General features: G+C 45.6%; 1 protein-coding gene across 3 annotated transcripts in view; it reads right to left on the bottom strand.

Moving 5' to 3' along the window:
* Positions 1-23,407, bottom strand: part of ISM1 (isthmin 1) — an 87,235-nt gene that overhangs the window by 43,177 nt on the left and 20,651 nt on the right. The window contains exon 1 of one of the 3 annotated variants that reach the window (XM_029221893.1): positions 8,378-8,800. The exons of the other annotated variants lie outside the window; for them this stretch is intronic. The gene's annotated coding sequence lies outside the window, so the exon portion shown is untranslated. Of the gene's footprint in view, positions 1-8,377; positions 8,801-23,407 lie in introns of those variants that run through there. 3 annotated transcript variants of the gene reach the window in all.

Raw genomic sequence — 23,407 nt, 5'->3', positions numbered from 1 at the left:
GGTGTTCGCTTAGGGGAATTTGTTGAGCTGTACACGTATGATCTGTGCTCCTTTCTGTATGCAGGCGACTTATCTACGGAACTTATATAACTACCAAAAACACAAGGGAAAATAAAATAGAAAGGGAATCATAGAGAAATGGCAGTTGGCGAGGTCACAGAGATTTCTTAAAGACACCAAGCTTCTGTTACTGCTATTTTCTGAACAGTTAAACGATGCAGGAAAATATGGTATTTGAAACACGAGGGCCTCCACTCCGCCCATTGTTTCCCTGTGACCTAGTGTTCTCACCTCTAAAATGAGGAGCATCTCTGTAATAAAAACACTTCTTTTCTCCCCTTTATTATCCCCTCTCCCATTGGTCTTTCCTAGGACTCACTCTTACCTTGTTATCTTTTCTCTTGAATGTTTTCTTCTCAGGTCCAGCTCCCACCTTCCCTAGTCCAAACCTCCACCTGCACCTCCACCTCCACTATCTTTCCCAGTGTTGTCCCATAGTCTTGTCCAAACACTCTTTATGGATCATCTCAATCAATGTCTCCCGAAGCTCCCCACCAGATGGGTACAATTATCATCACCCCCATTGTACAGATGAGAAAACCAAAGCTGAGAATGTTACCAAAGTCACCAGCTCCTAAAGGGTCCAGTGGGGACTGACCATGACTGTGAAATCTGGCTGACAGGCAGGTGCTGATGGGGTTCGTGCTGGACCAGTGGAGACAAGGGAAAGCAGCCTGTGTTGGCTGAAGCCACGGGAAAGAATGTCGATATCTCTTTCAACCACCCCAGTGCCAAGAGTGGCCAGGATACAGAGGGACGACCTAGACGCTGGCCTCTCTCCAAAGAGGCCCGACTTCGGGAAGGATGGGGAGGCCGGTGCATTAGTCTTTTGAATTTTAAAGCCATTTTCATCTCTACAATCCATGCTAAAATACAGCTAGTCCTGAGAATAGTTACACCAGACCTGCGAGGCAGGAGCAGGACACAAGGTGGGTCCCAGGATTCAATGCCCCATCTTTACAGAACATGGTGCGGGGGGTTCGTTGGGCAGGGGCGGCACATGAGAGGGTATCTGGCCTGGCCCCGGGATACAGGGTGTCTGCCTCCCAGCCTGGTGCTCTTCCTATTGAACTGGCTGCTCCGGCTGTCCCATTGCCCTCCACGCTTTCCCAAGATTGAATTACAAAACGTTAGCCTTTCCCTTTAGAATTGCAGTCACACCAAAAAATCTGGACCTCGCTAAATGCTCTCTGAGTGAATGGATGGATGGATATCCATCCATGGATGGATGAAAAAACAGAATTTCAAAGCCTGATGGGTGTGGGCGCAGCTGACTCCCTGTGGTTTCATTCAGGGCCACCATGCAAGTGGTGTAATCTGTGCATGGAAGAAAAGAGTCTGGTGGGGGGCAAGTAGGGGTTGAAATTGAGACTGGAGGAAGGGGTGCTGTCTGCCCAGACAGAGTGCCTTGCTGTGTAACTCATATAGAGGCTAAGAGGTGCTCATAGATGCCTTTGGGTCAAATCTCTCTGTCTCCTCTAGCTGCAAAGACTTTCTTTCCCTTGGCTACATAGAAAACTCCTATGCATCCTTAAAAACCCTGTTTAGATATTGCCTTCTTTGTGAAGATTCTCTGAGCTTCAGCAGAATTAGTCTCTCCTTGCTCTGCATTACTTTCCATACCTTATACATACTTTTTTTATTGTATTTTTATACGTTATTAGAATTTTTTCATTTTTGTCCAGTTTCTGGCTAATAAAGGCATACAAAAAGTGACTGAACTGCAAACTTAGCTGCACAAGGGGTAAATTATATTAGCCATGTTAGCTTCTTCAAGTCCATTCATCCCTGCTGACAGCACAAAGGGTGTTTTGTCTATTTCTGAAATTCTTCTGCCATCGCCCTAGTCCAGGCTACCATCATGACTTTCTCCTCTGTCTTTCAAATCTCAGCTTAAATATCACCTCCAGAGAGGGAGGACTTCCCCAATCATCTAAGTAGTGTCTCTCCCCCCAGCCAGTTCCCTTCCATCATTCTGCTTATTTCCTTTATAGTATTTGTCACAAGCCAGAACGTTTCCATTTATAGGCTTTCTACTTTGTTGTCGGCTCCCTTCGGAGTGTCACCTCCTTGAAGCAGGGATTGTGTCTGTTCTGTCACTTCCATGTCTTGGCACTTAGCCCAGAGCCCGGCACACACTAGGACCTCACTGCTGCCCTCTGAATGAATGGATGGATGGATGAATAAATGGACAAACAGGATTTCAAAGTCTGATAGGCTAGGCACACTTTACTCACCCTACATGTCTGGAACCACATCTGGGTCCTGGGGTGTGGGAGTGAGGAAGGTCTCCCTGGCTTGGTTCCTGGATTGTTCTGCACTTGCATGGTGACTGCAAGTCCTGGCACAGTCACTTCCACCCAAGTCATGTCATGAGCAATGCCTGGTGCCTCCCTTTGCCCAGAGAGAGAATGTGGAGACTGCGCTGGGGGTACCAATGGTGACAGATGCCTGGGTGGGACCGATTCACCACTCAACACCCAGCCAGTGCAGCAAGGAGCAGCCCTGGTGGAGCTCAGGGAACAGTGGGATTGGGAAGCAGGGGCCAAAAGGAGACTCTGAAGGAGACGAAGCACAGGGACCCAGGTATTTTGCTCTTTGGAACTCATTTCTGACCCTGAACATTTTCTGAATCTACTTGCTTCTCTTCAATGTCAAATAATTCAAAGACTTTATATAGATGTATATCTATATACATATTTATTTATAAATGCACATTCTTATGTGTACATAAATATCTATTTGTGTATATAACCATGTATATAAGTACATATATGTGTATAAATATACACACATATTTATACATACATATATGGATAGGTGTGTTTTAATTTTAATTTTTAATTTAAAGGTATCCTAAGTAGCCCATTCTCTCCTAACCAAGCTCAGAGAAAATATGGTAATAATGCAGAATTATCACTTTAACGTAGTTGTTCTCAAAGTGCCATCCTCAGAACAGCAGCATCTGGCCACTTGTTAAAAATGCTGATTCTCAGGACCCACCGTCACCCTGCAGAATCAGAGTCTCTGGGGTAGGGCCCAGTAGCCTGTGTTTTAACAAGTTCTCCCAGTGATTCTGACGCAGGCCAACATCTGAGACCCTCAGCTCAAACCAGGGGAAGATGAGGAATGGGCAGCTGAGCAGTAGTTAGGAGCTATTCTTCTGAGGGTCACTTTGGCAAAGGGAAAGATTTCCAGAAAACGAAGGGCTCTCAAAGGGTTGGTGTACTTTTCTTAGGGGAAATGTAAGCAGGGAAACAGCAAATGAGCCCCAAGCACCAAGTCTAGCCCGGGGAGACCCTCTGAGCAGTCAGGGATACCCCCACGATGAGGACACTGTGAGGGTCCCTGAGTCAAGTGACATTCGACACCAACACACAAGGTGAAGAGACCAAGCCCCGAAGATGGAGGGTGAACCACACAACTCGACTGGCTTCCCACTTTCCCCGGCATCCGTGCCTTCCTGTCTCATCATGCTCGTTTGGGTAGCAAGTGCCCCCCATGGGGCACCAGAGGGTTTCTGGCTGATTTCTCCCTCACTGTGTGTCTGTCTCCGAACAAGCTGCATGGGTCCGTGGGGAAGGACAGGCTTGTGTCCTGATTGGCAACTGGATAAACTTTTCTAGCTCAGGGGGCTGGCAGAGGATTAAACAAGGCCTGGAAGGGGGCCCTCAGGCAAGCCTAAGAGAGAGAAATTATCCATCAGTTTTTGAGATATGTGGAAGAGAGATGGTGGGAGATAGAGAGTCGGACAAAGAGTTTCTCCAGGTGTCCCGATGCCAAGGTGCCTGTTCCCATGGTTTGCAGATGGCTGCTTTTTCACCTGAGAGCTCCATGGTGCCCATCAAGCCCTTCCACCTGCAAACCCATTGGCAAGGATCAATCAGAGACCATCCAACCCCTAACTTGCAGTTTTCTGGGAGACTTAAGCAAAGACTCGTGTGAAGTTGAAGAAGCAAATTCTATCTGTCCCCAACACATCCACCTCAGTCACCGTCTAAGCCAAAGGTTCCTTCTTGAAGGGACAGCGTTCAGTCACCAACTTGCACACCTGTTCCTGGTTCTTCAGGGTGATCTTCCGGCAAACAGAAGCCTGATGGACGCCTTCACCCTGGGGGTCTGAAGTCCCTGTAGGCAGTGTCCACTCCTGCCAGGAATCCACCCCTACAAAATGGTCTCTTCAAACAAGTCACACAGGCCCCAACTGGAAAGGCTCATGTAGCGACCAGAGCTTTGCTCTCCGCTAGCAAATTTATCCCTCGTTCATTGACAACGCCATGTGTCTGCTTGAACTCCAAATCTTTCCTATTCACTCTCCACGTCTGCACATAGAAGCACTGGTTTTTAGATAGAGCCAAACCCATTTTTAACCAGAGCCCTGGGTATTCAGTCACTAAAAGCTCCAAACACCCTCCCCAGGGCCTACAGAAAAGGCACGCTGTCGGCAGAAAGTTCTCTACCTTGGCCCATTTCATGAACTTATGAATGGCTTCTTTCAAAATCCTGATTTTGAAAGCAGCCTCCAGAAGGTCAGGAGACAGTTTGTTACAAGTGGATCTGTTCCCTCTCTGACCAAAGGAAATAGTTTCTAGCTTTTCCAAAGAGAAAGGTTCCCTCCCTCCCTCACACCTTGCTCTCTCTCTGCCGGATCATGATCTCAGGCCTGAAGCCCCAGGAATAGAAGATTCCTGTCCTCGGAATCCTCGCCCCCGCCCCCAAGCAGAATTTCGCTCGATCCAGGTCTTGAAGAAAGATTCCCCGGCACACGTTTGATCTCTTCACGCTCCATTCTCATTAGTCCTTCACACTCTCCATCACTTGGAAAAATACAAACAGCATGGTTCAGTTTTAAGGTTAAGAACTGACAGTCTCCATAAACATTGTTACAGTAAAAGCCGACTTATCCAGTGCCAGCATTCAGTGTCTGTGGGAGGGGGACGTGGAAACCCTGAGCATCAGAACAAGAGAACAAGTGCTGAACGTCCAGCTGCTGGGTGAAGGATGCCCCCATGGTGTGGTTGCCAAAGACCTGCATGGATCCATCCCTGGAGAGTTAAAGGATTACAGGGAGAGACAGGGAAATTCAAGGAGCAGGGTAGCTCAGGTATAAATTCCTGACCTATGAAAAACACAAAGCCATCAATGGTCCTAAGTTATGAGATCGCAAAAATTAAAAGTGGTCCATGAAGAGGCTATACAATCATTCTCAGGATGCTATAAGTAGGAGGAAGCAGAGGGTGAAATAGATGGAGGCAAGGAAGACCTTGAACTGCAGCCACACTCCACCCTCAACCATGTCAAATATTTATGTGCTGAAATCATCTAATTAGCTGGGATTTATTTTGATGGTGTGTGGGCAGATAAGCATCAGAAACCTTATTCACTTACTCACTTATTCATGCAACATATAATTACTGAGAGCCAATTGCTCTGTTCCAAGTGCTGGGAATACAACAGAGGGGAGACAGGGACAGTCCTTGCCCTCATGGGGTTTACAGTCTCCAGCGGCAGTTCTTAAACTTTGCTCACCTCCTGATGTCCAGGTCACACCCCACGCCATTTAAATCAAGGTGTCTGGGTAGGATCCAGGTACTAGCACTTTTAAAAGATCCCTAGGGGATTCCAATGTGCAGCAAAGTTTGGGGACAACATAGGAGTTTTAACTGTGTTGACACGATTGGCCTGAATGGTGGGCGTGGAAGCCTGGCCCACGGCAGCTCCTCCTCAGCTCTGTGAAATGACACGTGCCGCAAAGACTGCATCCTAACATCTTCGGTGCAAGGACAAAATTCTCTGTAAGCTCAATCCTCTCGGATCTCTTCCCAGGGAGTTTCCTAACTGAAAGGACTAGCCACATCCTCACACGCTGGTAGAGAAACTTCCTTAATCCAAACCCCAAATCAGGACATATTACCCTGCACCTGATTTGATCATGGTATAAAATATTTGAAACCCAGGCCATCCCAGAAGCTCTAAGTCCCCTGGTTGCTATATTGACAAGGTCATTTCATGGTATGAATCCTGGGAGCAGACTCCCAGCAGGCTTAAATCACACGATTTCTTTGTTAAGTTTGAAAAAGGGAACTTGCTTCTTAAGCCTTTGCCTTCCGTTCTCTCTGAGCTTTGATGTCCTTCAAGTGACCAATGGAAATCCATTATAGACTTTCTTGGACCTACTCCTGGATTTTCATCAATTTAGAAAGGAAATGTTACAATAAGTCTTTTTTTTTTTTTCTGGAAGTCCCCAGGAGTTTTCAAAAATGAGAATAAAGGAAAAGAGAAAGAAAAGAGGAGTCTGCTTTGAAGTTGCAATGACCATGCCAGAAAACAAAATAAAACAAAACAAAACAAATATGGATCTTGAGAAAAATGTTTTAGGAGAAGGAGGTCCCCCTGCTTCCCATCGCGCCTTCTTAAGGGTGAAGTGGTCTGCACTCAAGCCACCAGAGCTGCCAGTTGGCTAACTCAGCAGCATTCCACTATAGAGATTAAAACCAACTTTATGATTGTGGTGCAAATAATAAAGAGCCTGGCCGGATTTCCTTCCAAAATGAAAGCTCATTTGTTTTCTGAGGTGTATGATTTGGTTGTAAATGTTTCCTTTGGGCCAAAACATCCCAGATTGGGTTTTTGCCTGGAACACATCACTGCTTTGCTGGGGAAGAATGGACTCTGTGTGGTCCCTCCGTGTCCATCCACTTGGGGCATGGAGGGGTTCAAGCAGGCCCACTCTTGCTTCACGTCTGGTCTGGTGGCAGCAGTCTAGGGGACAGAACCAGGGATGGGGAAGCAGGAGGTGCTGCGCCTCAACTGGCTGCACCCACTCCCAAATCCTGGTCCATCTGTGAAATGGGCTGGTTCACCGCTGGCTCCCACTCAGGCCTGTTCCCATCCCTCTCAGTGGTGGGGAGAGGGGAAGAGCCTTAGGAGCCCTGTTCCCTGTGAGACTTGGCTTTTCTTCCAGGTCTTTGCATCCTTATTTTATTCATCTTTTCCAAAAAGATCATCCTAAAAACGTCCACCCAGAAATGACTAATATTTGGATAAAGGCAAAGCCAGCTTTTTTCCAGGGCTCATGGGCTTGCCACACGTACTTGGGACCAGAGTTTGGCCCATGGTGTTAAGCCAATCTCACCCAAATATAAATAGCTTTCTCTCCTATACAAGCAGATTAAGAAATAACAAGGTTTGCTACCATTTTCATGTTTATCAACCCTCTCCCTTACATCATATACTTTTAACCTGCCTTCCATTTGCATCTTCACGTCAAATTCAAAGCCAGTGCTATGCTTTGTAGATGAAAATATATTTATTCTACAGTTTTTTTTTTCTTTTCCTTCCAAACAGCTGGTAATGCAGAACAGGAAAACATCTTGTGGGATCTAAGGGGTGGCATCAAAAGTCATCATGTGACATCCCTTTAAGATATCAGAAGTTTTTCCTCTAGCACTGGGATTGGGTGAAGAGGCTGAAAGGGGAAACAGAATCAGTGCACTTCACCCAGGGAGCATGAGAAGAACAGTGGTAGAAATTATTAGGGTTACGGGACCTGGCTCAAGAGGTGAAGTTCAATGGTGTCGTGTATCATGAAGTCACCCGCCAGGAAATGATGGAGCATACTTTCGCTAAACCTGAGATCCTCCTGAAACAGACCTCAGCAGTATGTCAGGCAAAAGGTAACATAAAAATAGCTTCCTATGGCATGTAGATGTCTCACTGCTAAGATGAATGATCCACCCACTTGTCAAAATTATATCTAATTTGCCAATTGGCCATGGCCACTCTGAGTCAGTTCATATACCAGCTACACAGTTCACGCTCAGCTTTTTGGATAATCACCTGCTACTGGACATCAGGCCCCTAATTCAAGTGGAGCAATAAGAAATGTTCTTGAAGGAGAATGGAGTGAAGAAATGTTAGAGAATAAACGTTTCTGACGATTCATGTACAAAAAAAGATTCTAATATGGACTGGGCAGCCACAGCCTCAGTCTCCGAGTAACCCAGCGACTCTAGATAATTCTTTCAGCCACTGCCATAAGCAACACATTGCCCACCTGCAACTTGGAAAATCAGATTCACACAGTGTTTGGAAACCACAATACTGACACAGGATGAAAAAGTCGTAGAGGAAATTTCGACTTTCCTCAGTGTCAGATGCACAAAAGCAAGGGATTCAAACCACGCCTGCTGCATGAATGTCAATTTTGCACTGTGGTTACAGGGTTTTATTCTAGGACACACACATCATACTGCAATAAAAGAAAGGCCAAGAGCGACTTCTTTTTGACAACCATAATTCTTTCCTACTTCACTACCTTATGTCAATACATCTGAGCCTCTGGGGCTGTAAGTCACTTCCTGTCGTGGTCAAGTTTCATTTCCTCTAGAAGCTTTCAATCCTTTTCACAGTTCCCAGGTGCAAAGATGACTTGACTGAAAGTCATTTTGAATTCAGAATGTTGCCCGCAGAGTCTGGACAGTGGGGTTTAAGAAATAATTATCCCTGGGCTTCCCTGGTGGTGCAGTGGTTGAGAGTCCGCCTGCCGATGCAGGGGACACGGGTTCGTGCCCCGGTCCGGGAGGATCCCACATGCCGCGGAGCAGCTGGGCCTGTGAGCCATGGCCGCTGAGCCTGCGCATCCGGAGCCTGTGCTCCGCAACGGGAGAGGCCACAACAGTGAGAGGCCCGTGTACCGCAAAAAAAAAAAAAAAAAGAAATAATTATCCCTCATGCCTTAGTCCCCCTTTTAAATTATTCTTCCTTCTGTGAACATGCATGCACACGCACACACACACACACACACACACACACACACACAACAGACACATACAGACACACACACACCAACAGACAGACACACACACACACACCACGTTCCTGACAAAAATGCCTGTGGTTCCTGCCAAGGCATCTGGCAAAGAGATCCTAAGTCACTAGAACATTCCTGACCTGTGCAAGCTACGAGCTGCATGACACCTTACTTCATCTCATGGTCAGAAGTGAATCAGGGGACAGCAAGAGACATACAAAGTGACATTTTAAAACATGATGTTTCCTGACATTGCTTTTTTGGGTAAGTTGAAATGGTTAATTCACAGAAGAACAAGAATTGCAGATCCAGGCCCTCCTCCTGCCCTGATGGTCTTTTATTTATTTATTGAAAAAAAAATCTCTGTTCTACTCCATCCGTTGCCCTGGAGTGGTGAAAAAAATCAAAGAGTAGCATATTCATTACAGTGTAGGGGTTGGTGAGTGACTGAATTGTTCCATTAAAAAATCAGGTCAAGTTAGGTGGTTTTACATTTAGAAGAAGAAAACAAATATGAACAGAGAAGCCCAAACCAGTCACTTCCTGCTTATAGGCCAGGCCACCGGGAGATTGGGCGATACCTTGGAACTCAGGAATTTAATCAGGGCTCTGTCGCTGTCTGCTGTTAGCAAATAGGTAAACCTTCCAGGTCTCAGTTTCTTCATGTATAAAATGAAAATAACAATATCCACTCCCCAAATGTGGGGAAGGCATTTTGGAAAGCACAACACTAAGTGACATATCTGATTTTACCAAACAGGTGCTATATGCCAGGGGCTACAGTATATGCCGTGGGGTATGAAAGAGAAGTAAGTTACCATCCTGTTCCCTTACTCCATTTTGGCAGGCAGAGTGGGGAGTAGGGATGCTTTGTATCTTTTATATATACACATATATATGTATATATACATATGTATATACATATATACATATGTATATATACAACTATATATACACATATATCTATGATTGCATTGTATAGATATAGATTAGATAGATAACCGTATATAAGGAGGAATGTAACCCTCGCTTAATGGATGTGCAATGCTGTAAGTGTTCAGAAATGAGCCATTTCTACGTCGACAGTTCACAGGAAAGTTTCTGTGGCTTGTCCAGAATTTTTGCAGCTGGAAAGAGGGAGAAGTTAGTTGTAGCTTGAGCAGAGAGGCAACAGAGCATGGGGAGGGCACAAAGTCTAGTAAGAGTCTAATTTGGCTGCAAATACAGCGTATAAAGCAAAGGGCAAGAAAAGTTGATTAATTCCAGATACACAGCTCCTCAATACATGTTTTCAGGCAAGAAATGGGGTGGGAGGAACCACTGGACTTCTTAAGCAGGGAGGGCAACAACTTTTAAGAAGATGAAGCTGAGTATTTATTATATTTTGATGAGTATGAGAAGAGAGACACTGGAATTGAAAAGGAGATCTGAGAAAGTAAAGACACAGGTCGCCACGCCAGAGAGCGCAGGGGAATTGTCACTATCGGGACAACAGAAATGGGTAGGGACCGATGTCTGTTTGGAGGGGAGTGTGATTCCATCTCCTGGAATTCACACCTTTGTGCAGTTCACTCCCTTTGAGTGTGGGATGGAGCAAGTGACTTGCTTCTAATAAACAGAATGAGGCAAAAGTGATTGGGGGTCACTGAGATTAGGCAGCAGAAATCCATGGATTTCATCTTGCTAGTACTCTCTGGCTCTGATGAAGCCAGCTGCCATAGTTGGGCTGCCCCATGGAGAGGCCCACATGGCAAGGAGCTGAGGGTACCCTCTGGCTAACAGCCCTCAAGAAAATGAAGAAAACGGAGTCCTCACCCAGCGAGTGAGCTCAGAAGCCAGTCTTCCACCAGCCACACCTGGATATGACTGCAGCCCTATCTGATACACTATTTCAGCCTGGGAGAGGCCCTGGACCAGGGGTGACCAGCTAAGCTGTGCCCCAATCCACAGAAATTCTAAGTGTCTGTTTTTTAAGCTGCTAAATATTGGAACAAGAGACAACCAATACAGGGAGGAAGATACTTAACTGACCTGGATGTTGAGAAACAGATGCTCTCTGAGATTAGAATCCCAGACTCATGGGCCGAAGTTGTACATACTCTTTCTTCTAGACTTTGTTGATTTTAGAAACTTTTCATAAAAAGAAACCTCTCCACCACCCCTTTCTTTCACTGTTTCCTAGGGCTGATTTAAGAAACATGACTTGATTTTCAATTTCAAGCGACTCAGAGGGGCATTCAATAGAAAAGCGTCAGGAAATTAATGCCATACACACCAGGCAAGGCAGATGCTTCTGAAGCTGACACGTAGGTGAAGCACACCTTTCCTGTGTACACATCTTACACTCTTTTGATTTTACACTGGTATTTGTTTTGGGGGGCCTGGGAAAGGGGGACACATCCTTTCAATATAAAATGACTCATTCCAGAAATGCATGAGTGGCACCAAAATACTTGAATGATAGTTAAAAAAAACTTGGCCAAGGGGTTTTTAAGAAATCTCATTATCTCTTCATTTATGTTTGAATTATAGACGTATTTAGAAAATATTGTGCCTGTGAGATAAACCTCCATGCTAACCTTTCTATTATGTTTTTTATATGAAGCATAATTAGTTGTAGTTAAATTCTTTTCACCCATTTTTTTCTGTGAGTAAAAGAAATTGAAGAACTCTCTTGCCACATAGTTTGTAGAACTTAAAGATATGTAACGTCCAAATAATTAACCACACTCTTTTTATCAGCTAAGGCTGGTTTTGCATGGTAGTGGAAAACAGAGCCTCCGTACTTGAGCTTGACACCTCAGTGAGATTGGTGGTCCTCTCAGTGCTGAGGGACTGTCACTTGCAAACCATTCAGAGGTGAGCTGTTCTGAATCATCTCCTGCTACGTAGACTTTTCAGCCTTTGAAAGGGTGAGCAGATCTTTGCATTTAGTCCAAGACTGAGGCCAATTTTCTCTCTGCCTGAGTTTACCTCCCCTGTCCGTGAGTGAAGGAAAAGAGAAAAGCACCCTGTTTGCGCTTGTTCATAAGTGTTACCTTTTAAAACTGGCTAAGGGTGTATCTCTCTTCCTGACCTGTGTGGGATGAGCACTGCCTCCACTGCAGCTGTGGTAACAGATAAACATTCCCTTCTGCAAACACCTTGAGCTCTGAGGCTTCTGTCCATTCCACTAAAGCAAACCTATTATCTGGATAATTGAGGAAATAAGTCCATCTTTCCTTCAAACACCTGACTAATTCAGGGAAACTGCACCTGCTACTCTAACTGCAGAAATACCGTGAATTTCTAAGTCTTGTACTCCCTATCAGATAGGTTATAACAAGTCCTACCCAAACTGTGTTTCACTGATTAGTATCTGGATAAATATTCACAGTGCAAATAGATGCTTACAGGTGATGAATATGGCTTCAAATTCTGGGCGTGCTTAATTTCTTCCCTGGGTTTTGGCACTGGGGAAGGACTAGGTTTTCTCTTGACTCAGGCTTTGTTTTCTGAGAAGTGATGGGTTGCATGGCAGGTAATGGTCAGTTATTGGTCATGTGATGAGAGAACCGAGAGGTGAGGCAGGAAGAAGGCAAACAGATGACAGTCCAGGCCCAGGTATGGTACCCAGAAGTATACATACAGAGTCCTGAAAGCACGAGCCACCGTGAGCAATATGGCAGAGAGGGCCAATTGTCCACCAAACATAGGCACTCCTGCTCCAAAGTAGAGGCAGCCCCCTGCCCCAACCCCCAGGGAATGAATTTCCCAGCAACTTTGCCTCAAGTATGATTGATGCGGGCAGAAGTGATGTGTGTTCCTTCTGAGCTGATATGGTTAAGAAGACATCAGAGGCTCTATCAGCTCATTTCCCTAGTTTTCAAACTCAATGAGATCCTCATTCCACTACCATTTTCTCACCATCCTTCAGCTTTCTCTTACTTGTGCTTATACAACACATGTTCTTTCATTGTAACCATTCTTTTGCAACTGCCCTCAACTCTCCTTGTCCCCTTCTCTCCCTCTGATCTATTCACCAGCAAAACTTCAGTTCTGGTTGAACCCAATTATTCAACTTCTCTAGGTTAGTGGGCAAGTAGATGGGTGATGGGAAAAATAAAATAGCCCAACTTGAAAACCTCGGTCCATTTTGGATTCATGTTCTCAGACCTCAGGTGAGCACTCAGGACTGTTGCAAAGCCCACTGCCCTTTCCTCAGAACCTCCCCTTCTCCAGTATCCAAGATGACGGCTTAATATCTTCTGTCTCCAAATTTCCTACTCTTCCTCACTGCATATTCATTGAAGGAACAGGAGTCACCCATTGAATGGTAATGCTCACATTCCCGCCACTAGGTCTGCACTCCCAGCGGCATGCTCGCCTTCTCCCTCATCTCAGCTGTTACATGGAATGATCATCCCTGCTTCTATCAAAGGCCAATTCCCACACTCACGATCTTGCCTTCTCGAGGAATTTACTCCCCAGTCCTCCTCTCTCTATATGGCATCATTAATTTCTCCCTTTCTACTGGCTCAGTTTCATCAGCATCAATGATGCCCTGGTATCTCTGATCTTAAAACAAATGAACCAAAACCCCCTCCTTCAGTCCCATGTCCATATGTTTCCCCTTCATAGCAAAACTTTCCTAAGACTTTCCCTTAGATTCTATTTTTACTTCCTCACTTCCCATGTGCTCCTTTACCCAGGAGAGGCTGACATCTCGTCCCATAATGCCTCTGAAACCGCTCTCATCAAGGACACCAGCCATGGCCATGCTGCCCACGGACACCTCTCTATCCTCAGCTTCTTTGCTCTGACAACAGCATTCAAAGGGAGGGTTCTTTACTGAAGGCAGTCTCCTCCCTTGGTTTCTGTGACACAACCCTTGGTTTTCCTCCTACCACTTTGGTCATGACGTCCCAGTCTCAATTCCTGGTCCGTTTGACCACTTCGCTGCTCATCATCTTCACCTAGACATCCACAAATATCTCAAATGCCATATGTCCCATATAGATCCACTGACATGTACGCCCCCGCCCCCATAAAACTGGAAGTTGTCTGGGACTCTGAAGTCCCGATTCATCATCACATCCTGCTGGCTCTGCATCAGAACTGTATCTTGCCTCTGTTAGCCATCGACCCCTCTCCACCCTGGTCCATGTCCCTTCCTCTCTTGCCTACTGACATGTCTGCATCCTTCCTTCCCTTCTCCACAAAGCAGACAGAGCCGTCACTCAAAATCTCTTGAATGTCTCCTTTCTTGCTGATATCAAAAGAACGGGCAGATTCTTCACCATGGCCTACAAGGCCCCACACTCTTCTGCAAGTTCCTAACACAGTGTTCTTCAGTCTCTTTTCTGTCCATTAGTCAAGCTGAAGTCCCTTCCACCTTAAGGCTTCAGTACCTGTGATTCCACCTGCCTGACCTGCTCTCCCCCTTGTTCTTTGAAGATCTGGCTCTTTCTTATTCCCCAGCTCAGGACTTAGGTGTCACTTTTCAACCAAGTTCTTCCTTGGCCACCCTCTTTTAGTAGGTACCCCCAGGCATTTTCTATCTTTGCTCCCATTTATGTCCTGATAAGCACCTATCACAATCTATAATAATTACTTTATTTATGAATTAATTTTTTTTCAATCTCCCCATCTGGAACATAAGCTTGCTCTCTATTAATCTCCAGCGTCTGGTGCAACACCTGCATACAGTAGGCACTCAGTATGTGAGTCCTGAATGAATGAACGGAATCGTGGAATGCTTACTATACGGTTGGGTCGTGTCCTATACTTATATGTACATTATTTCATTTACTTGACTGCCGTCTGGTTGTCTCTGAAATAAGAGACACAATTCAAGTTCATTTAATTTCCTTTCAACACCCTTAACAATCAAACAGCAGCTGTAACATGGCAGAGTCTGGGCATCTGAGATGGACATTTGCTGCAATTCCCTTTGGCAAAAAAAGACCATGAAAACTCTTACAGATGTTCAGAAATGGGGTTGTGCAGCTTTGTGAAGGAGGAACGGGGTCAGTCACCCTGGAATGAGTATTATGGTCTTGGGCAAGTCCTTTCATTTCTCTGGGTTTTTGATTCCTCGTATATAAGAGATGTCAGGACTCAGTTTTCCAGGTTTTTGCCAACAGTGAAATTCTAGGATTTGGTGAGTGTCTGCAACCTGCCTCCTAAGCAGAGCGCCTCACCGTGGTTGTGGGGCTGGCGTTGAACTTAGAGGAGCCCGTTCAGCCCAGAGAGCAGGGCACTGAGCATGTGCGCAGCCGTGTGTAGTGAGCCTTGTATACACGAGCACCTGCCATGTGCCCACATATCCTGTCGACACAAAAGGCATCCTAGTCATATTGTAGGACCAAGACAGAAACTTCCAGGGGCACAGCCATAGCCATTCCCTGCCAGCATCCAGCTTTCCTTGGATCTTCAGGGGGAGCCCACAGATGGCCCCCCGAGGTCACTCCAGGCTGAACACGTGGGGTTTTGTGGGTGCCGAATTTTTCTTTTAAAGGGAGTCTGTGTAGTGTTCTGGCAGCTCCCGGCATCCAGGCAGCCCCCACTGCACTGGCAGGTTTCCACGGCGCTTCTTGTATACCCCATCCTAAGTGGCACGAAGAACCCCAACCCAAAGGAACAATGGACACACCCGGGAGCCCTCCGAGCAAAGTAAATTGAGTTAGTGGTTTGAGCAATCTTGGAGCAACCATTCAGAGGCCCAGGGAAAAGATGCGTCTCCTTAATTAGAGGGTAGCTCTTTGAAGCTGTGATTCTATCTCTTTGTTTTCCCCTGTGTTCACATCCCCGTCCTTCATTCACATGAGGATGATGTGAATCATGCTCTTCCTGGCCCCGCGGCACACATGTCCCCCCTGACTTGGGGCCACATCATTCCGTAATTGAGTTTACCGGGTCTGAGCAGGCCCACTTCCCTTCTCTTATTCCCCTCCTTCCCCATTTCTGAGCAAGTTTAAGGCCAAGGATATTGACGTTAATTTGGGGGTTATTGCAGACCCTAGCACGGGGCAGAGAATACGCAGTGACAGAAGCCCTGTGGGGCCTGGGGACCACACTGGATGGCGCTTCAGGGTGGCGAGGCCAGCGGGGAGAACCTGGAACAGGAAAGCTGCCTGCGCAGGTGCCTTCCAGGGAGCCTGGCTCCCATCACTCCCACCTGAAGTTCAATATCGCAGTCACTTTCTTGGGATTCCACGGCCTCTCCAAATACTTCCAATGTCTTCCAGTTGATGCTCATTCTTATTTAAAGGTGAGACTGATCTCATTTCCTAGGTGTCTTTGGAATTGAGTATTTGGCCTCCATCAAAATCTCAGCAGGAAGATTGCAGCCATTCATACGGTTGGTGTGTCTTCTGGAACGTGCCAGCCAGGGGAGCAGAAAGCAAAGGTTCTGCCCAGTCATTAGCCTTTTTCCAGCAAAGTGTGGCGTGCTGAACTTTTCAAGAGTAATGGATTAAACAGAAGGGGAAGCTCCGAGCCAGGTTGACTTGGCCACTCTTTAAAATGCTGTAACCTCCGAGGACGGATTTGCTGCTGTAATAAGTGATCGTATATTGGAAGGTCCGTTCTGGATGATTCCTCTTGGGCTGGTAATGTTGATTGCAGGTGCCTCAGTCTCCACCACCTGGAGAAAGACTCCAAGTCAAGCCAAAGACATCCTTTAAATTATAAGTCATTTTACTTGTATGCTTGGAGCTATTTTCCCTCTATATTTCCCTCTTAGGGAATAAGGTGCTTCATTTTCTGAGAGTCGTACAAACAGCTCCATTCCTTCCTCGCCCAGTTCTAGTATGTGTAAATGCTAACAACTCCCTGAGATTTCCGCACCAGGGTGATATAAAGAAATGCTGTCCGTGTAGATATTGGGGGACTGCATAGAACTGATCCAGGAGCTTAGTCTGGCCTCAGTCCTTAAAAAATGTTTACTCCATGAAGGATAACTTCAAATAAGTTAATGAGTAACGGTATATGAACTTTGCCATTTTGCCCAAGTTGGGTGAGGTGGCCCTCTGATTTGATTTGAGGCAGATCCCCTCTCTTGAATGACTTTCCCAAGACCTTGCAGACCCTAGGGAAAGGGTTGGAGCATAAAAATATAACTCAATTAGTCAAAAAAGTCACCATATTGAATAGAAGGCTCTCAGACCAATGGTTAGACTTTGGGGAGTGTTTGGGCATATGTAACCACAGTGATGGAATGCCCATCTTGCAGTGCTCTCAAAGGTATTCTTTTAAAAAAAAATTTAAGTTACTGCCTCGCTTTATTGTACACGGTGTCCTATAAAGAAGATATATGTTCACAACTGAGCTTTGAAAGAGGACCGTGGGGCCAGTTCCATTTAAAGGGAGTGAAGTCAAGCAGTAAATTTGCTGGTCACTCTTTTCCTACGGACTGTATCTTGGCCAGCAGTTGGTCTTTGATGTCATAACAATAGCCCTGGGCTACGGAGGCAGAGGAGGATGCCCCCTAACACCGAAACTAGTCCACACTCATTAAAATTTGGAGACCAGTCTGCGGGGTAGCACACATGAGGGAGCACAGGGAGTGAACTCCAGGCTACCAGGTGCCTTTCTCAGTGAAAAATGGCCATCTCTTCTCTACTATCTACCCTGCCTGCTGCATTCTTTGCTGTATTTTTAATTGAAGTATGATATACATACGGAAAAATGCACGTATATAACCATAGAGCTCAATGAGATTTCACAAACTGAACACACCCGTGTAACCAACACTCAGATCAAGAAACAGAACATTACCAGCACCCAGATGGCCCCCGTGTACTCCCTTCTAGTTACTTCCTTGGCAAGGAAGCCGGCGTCCTCTCTTCCAATAGCGTAGATTAGCTTTTCCTGGTTATTCAACATAAACAGAATGATCCTGCATGTCCTCTTTTGTGGCTGGCTTCTTCCACTCGACGCTACATTTGTGAAGTTGTACATGTTGTGTGCAGTTGTTTGCTCTTTCCCAGTGTTTACACTTACTGCCTTACTATCCATTCTACTGTTGATTGGCATTTTGGATGTTTCTAGTCTGGGGCTATTTTAACTAGCACTGTTATGAGCATTCTTTTTCCAGTTTTTAAGTCCACAGATGAATACATTTGTATTGGGTATATACCCAGGATTGGACTGCTGGGTCAGAGGGTATGTATATATTCTGTCTTAGTAGTTACTCTGGAAAACAATTTTCTAAAGTGTTCATATCAGTTTATATTCACTGTGGGTGCTCCACATTCTTGCCAACATCTGGTGTCTTCAGTTTTTGTTTTTGTTTTCAATTTGCCATTCTGGTGGGATAATATAGTGATTTCACATTTCTATCAGTCATATGGTATTAAAAGTTATTTTTTCTATTTTACCGACCTACCCAGTCAGTGCTCAAACCCCTGTGACAATCACAAAATTAATAAGCTATTAAGATCGTTGAAATGAGACTGGTCCCAACTCAACATTTAGGGAGCAAAGGAAGAAGAGAGAGGGTGTTATAGAACATATCCAAAGTATGAGACAAGTTCTGTCAGAACCAAAGCAAAAGAAAGGATAAAATTCACTGGGGGTACAGGGCAGTCAGAGACTTGGGAAGAATGACAGAGAAAGATCTAGAACCAGAGTCACCCACAAGCTGATCAGATATTAGCAATGTAATGCCATAACCAAAAAAGGAAATATGATACTCCTCTCAACTATGGGAAACATTTAAAAAACCCTGACCACTTGTTCCTCGGAAGACCTTGAGGAAATAGACTTTGTGACACACTGAGGAAAGGGAAAATCTGATTAGTCACAAGGAAGAGATTCTCCTGGCCAGCAACCATAATTAGGAAGCAGAATATACAGCTCAGAGAGCTTGTGAAACTCCTGTCCCCAGGCATGTCCTGTTTCTCTTGTTATGTCTGGGAAAGGAAGGTAGGAAAGGGTGCCCCTTCGTCAGGGAAAGTGGTTGCAGGCTTCGATTGTTAAAGCTCAGTGGGTGATGAATAACATATTTGCGGCCACGGTTCCATCCCTACCATGGAACACACGATTTTTAAGCAGTAACACTGCACAAGAGAAACCATTCAGAAGGAAGATGGAAGGAGAGGGACGTGTGTATCTGTTTTGTTTGTTTGTTTTGTTTGTTTTTGCGGTACGTGGGCCTCTCACTGTTGTGGCCTCTCCCATTGCCGGAGCACAGGCTCCGGACGCACAGGCTCAGCGGCCATGACTCACGGGCCCAGCCGCTCTGCGGCATGTGGGATCTTCCCAGACCGGGGCATGAACCCGCGTCCCCTGCATCAGCAGGCAGACTCTCAACCACTGCGCCACCAGGGAAGCCCGACGTGTGTATCTTGACTCAGAAACAACCTTTGGTGGAATCCAGTGCTGACAGAGCAACCCATGGCTTTTCTGGGTCTGATTTCTCAGAGGCAGGGTCCTTTGGGCCCCACCCTTCCCCTCAGCTCGACTGCAGCCCAGAGTCAGGCTAAGCAGCTCCACAACACAGCCTTGGGCAATGGTTGGCTCCCACTGGAGATGTTCACATGTCCATCCGGCATCCGCTTCCCGGGACGTGGACTTGGACGTGGCCACATGGTGGGTGGGGTGGGAAGAGGGGCTGTTTAACCAGGAGGCCAGCTCTTTCCCAGTCTCTTCTCCTTAGCTGTCCCTGCTCTTTCCTTTCCTTCTCCCACATGAGAGAAGAAGCCAGGAATAACCTTTTTAGAAGCATCGCTGATTGGCATGAGGCACAATGTGTGTCAGCACATGGAGCCAGCCTGGACTGCATCCCTTCTGTGATATGTTTCCCCGCATAGGAGGTGCTCAGAACAATCAGACATTAAACCTTGATTTCCTGACATTGCTCTGCCTCAGTTTCTTCAGCTGCAAAATGAAGAGAATCTTCATTGGGCTATAATGAGAATTAAAGGTGCAAATACATTTAAAGTTCTTACAGCAGTGCTTGGCTCAACGTTAGCTTTTGTATCACCATCACCATCATTATCACCAGGTTTGAAGGTGAAGTTCAAAAATCAGTAGAATTATCCCATTAGGATGTCTCTTTTAATTTTATTTTTTTAGGATGTCTATTTTCAGATAAGGGAAATGAAATGCAAAGAGTTGAAGTGACTTGTCCAAGGTTTTACTGCTCTGTAATACCAGCATCCGTGAGTTAAACCATTCCTATGCACCAAGGATGGTCCTTACAACATTATAAACTCCCAGGGATATAACTTTCATTATCTCATTTTTCTGAATAGGACACAGAGGCCCAGAGAGGTGTGAGACTTTTGCCTAAGGGCACACACATAAGAAGCAGATGTTGAGTTGAAACAAATCCAAAGCCCATGCCTTTGGCCACTTTATTGGGCCTTGTGACTCGTTTTGGCTGATGGGATGCTAATAGGTGTGACCCAAGCAAAGGCTGGGGTGTGCTTGTCCATCGGGCTTGCCTCTGCCTTTCTGTGATTTTTCATCACCGTGAGAGAAATGCAGGACAGGTAGCCTGCTGGTTGCAGTAATCTGGGAGATGCACGGAAGAAACCCAGACCCAAACCTCAGCCTGGAACCCAGCCCGCCTAGATCTACTGAACCCCAGCCACCCATAGACCCACAAGCATGAGAATATGTGTTTCTTGTCACAGGCCACTGAGTTTTGGGATAGTTTGTTGTGAAGCATAATTGGATAATAGCTAAATAATACCTGATCTGTACTGAGTGCTTTCTGGGACTTGTAACTTGCAAGAAAAGCATGCATCTCAACCAGTGCTTCTTAACCTGTGTATATGTTTCCTCTGGGACCCTGATTAAATTGCAGATCCTGATTCAGTCATTCTGGGTGGGGCCTGAGATTCTTATTTTCTGACAAGTTCCCAGGAGATGCTGCCGCTGCTACTCTATGGACCACACCGTGGGTGCAAGTGTGGAGAAGTCACCCCGAGCTTCTCATCTGTACCTGTGGGTCACGACTGGTGAACTCGGGGCAGTGGATGAGCCACCTTAAGTGTAAGGGAAGGACAGTTTTTGCCCTCCGGTGAGAATCCTCTGTGGGTTTCTAATAATCATCACTCTTCTCATATCTAGTGTGGTCGGGGGTCAGCTCATGTTAACATTTCTGCAGCCTGTTTCATGGGCTAAGGATTAGGAACACCTAATGAGATCTCCCCTTTGTAATTTTTGCCCCTCCTGGAATCTGAAGGTTCCCAGCAATAAACCTGGCTTCCAATTAATTTTGGGTTCATAACCAATACCAGATTTCCAGGTCACAATGTAATTGTGTCTCTAGGCAGGAGAGATACAAAACCTATTTCTGGTTTTCTTAATTTCCAGTCAGGCAGGGCTTGGGACATCAGACAGCAGCTTACGGAGGAAGCTGAGTCTTCTGCTGGGAGACTTTTCCAGCTGGTTCCAAACATAGTCCAGCAACTACGTTTCTTTCCACCATCACCATCACCACCACCAGCACCACGATCACCTGGAGAATTGAGCCCCATGAGACTTTTGTACTTGGAGAATCCTGAAAAGATAGGAGAATTCTTTCCAAGGAAACAGTATCTTCTCCCCGCTTCCTTCAGCGTTTCATAATATATTATCGATTATACACCTATGTATTAGCTGTAGGAAGATATCATCCTGACACTCAACTTCCAAATTCTCTGAAGTTTTCTAACAATGTCTTTGGTTGTCGTAGATCCTAAACATGCTATGTGAGTACCTTTAAAAGATTGCCACAATTTTTAATAAGGTAAACATACAAACAGCCATTCTCCTCCTAAGTATTCACACAAAAGAAATGAAAGCATATATTCATGCATGGACTTATACCCGAACGTTGGTAGCATCTTTATTTTAATAGACCCAAGTTGGAAACAACCTAAATGTGCCTCATTGGGTGAATGGAAAAGTATATTGTATGTGCATACAATGGAACAATAACTGGCAATAAAAGGATCAAACTCTTACGCACCGAACAACATGGATGAATCCCAAAGCCATTATGGTGAGCAAAGGAGCTCACTGCACTGTACATTCTGTATGAGTCTACTTATATAAAACTCTAGGAAATGCAAAAACAGAAGGCAGATCAGTGGTAGAGATTTATGGGAAATGAAGGAGAAATCCCCAAGGAGCACAAGGAAGCTTTTGGAGATGGTAGATTTATTCATCATCTTGATGGTGGTGATGGTTTCACAGGTGTCAACTCCTCAGACTATTCACTTTAAATATGCACAGTTCATTGTATATCAATTACACCTCAGTAAAGCTGTATTTTAAAAAATAATAACACATTTTCCCCCTCATTGTCTCCCCATCGCTATCTCTAAGAGGTGGCTGGGAGCCAAGGCATGTGTTTTATTTGTTTCATTGGCTTTGGCACGAATACTCTCTCTGGATGCTGGTGGGAGTAAGGTAACATCTGGGTGGCCTATGACATCATTTCTAGCCTCCCTGTATCCTTCATATAGATTCTAGCCACACCTTGTTATTTTTAAAAATAGAGATGAGGTATCCAGTAGGAAGTAGCCTCTTGAATTCACAGTTGACCTTCCTTTTTCCAGGTCAATTCTGGTGCACATCTGGGGATCGGGGTGTCCCAAACTGTGAGTCTCGCAGCCCAGAGCCCCATACTCGAAGCTGGAATTCTCCTATTCCATTGGCCCTGCAGCACTGTTCCTTTCAGGGGGCCCAGGGGTGTTGCTCTCTAATGGAGGTATGTCAGCCATAGACAATGCTCTCTGTGAGATGACTTGTTTTACTAAAATGTGCATGGGTCAGGTCAACAGGAAGAAGGGGTAGTTAACCTACTGTTTTTACTTCTACTCAGTTTACAGAAACAACTTTCCAGTGACACATGCTGGTCTGTGCCTGGGGAGTTGATGCAAAGCTACATTTATCAAAGCACCCTAGCCTCTGCCTTTTTTAGGCGTTAGAAGACAGTCCCACACACCACTGATGACTTCCCATCGTTGCTCATCCTCCCACTTAAAAGAGCAAACAAGCACGGGACGGACGAGGCTCTCAGGAGAAAAACAACAGTCATCTCTCTAAACACCAGCAATTCGTAGGCTTTCCCTAGGCCTGAACTTTCCCATTCCTACAATTTTGGAATTCCTCTCTTCCCAGCTGCTCTGGGAGAAGATGGCATAACCTGATTCTGTTGCTGCTGCAGCACATCCATTTCTGAGGCTAACAGACTTCAGCTTTGTTAACAGTGACAAGAAGCAGCAGGTGCCTCATGGAAACTCCACCCTGTACCTTTCCTACGTCATCACTACCTAGAGAAATGGCCATGTTCCCACGGCAAATGTTTGAGTAGTGCTTTTTTTCGTTTGGGTTCTCCCAGAATCAAACCCTGGGACAAAGAGGAAGTGGTATACTTGGGAGATGCCCCCAGGAAGCTCTGGTAGGAGAAAGGGAAAGAGGGTAGGGAAGGTAAAGAGCCATAAGTTTATGTTATCAAGTCTGTGACTAGAGTGGGCTGTGAGTGCTTAATCCCAAGGGGAACACTGGGCACTAGCATGTTGACTTCATTTTATTAGCATTGTGTCCCATCCA

Source organism: Monodon monoceros, unplaced genomic scaffold (genome assembly GCF_005190385.1).
Source record: "Monodon monoceros isolate NGI ecotype Baffin Bay Population unplaced genomic scaffold, NGI_Narwhal_1 Super_Scaffold_13, whole genome shotgun sequence".
Lineage (NCBI taxonomy): Eukaryota > Metazoa > Chordata > Mammalia > Artiodactyla > Monodontidae > Monodon > Monodon monoceros.
This window is presented reverse-complemented; position numbering and strand designations above follow the sequence as displayed.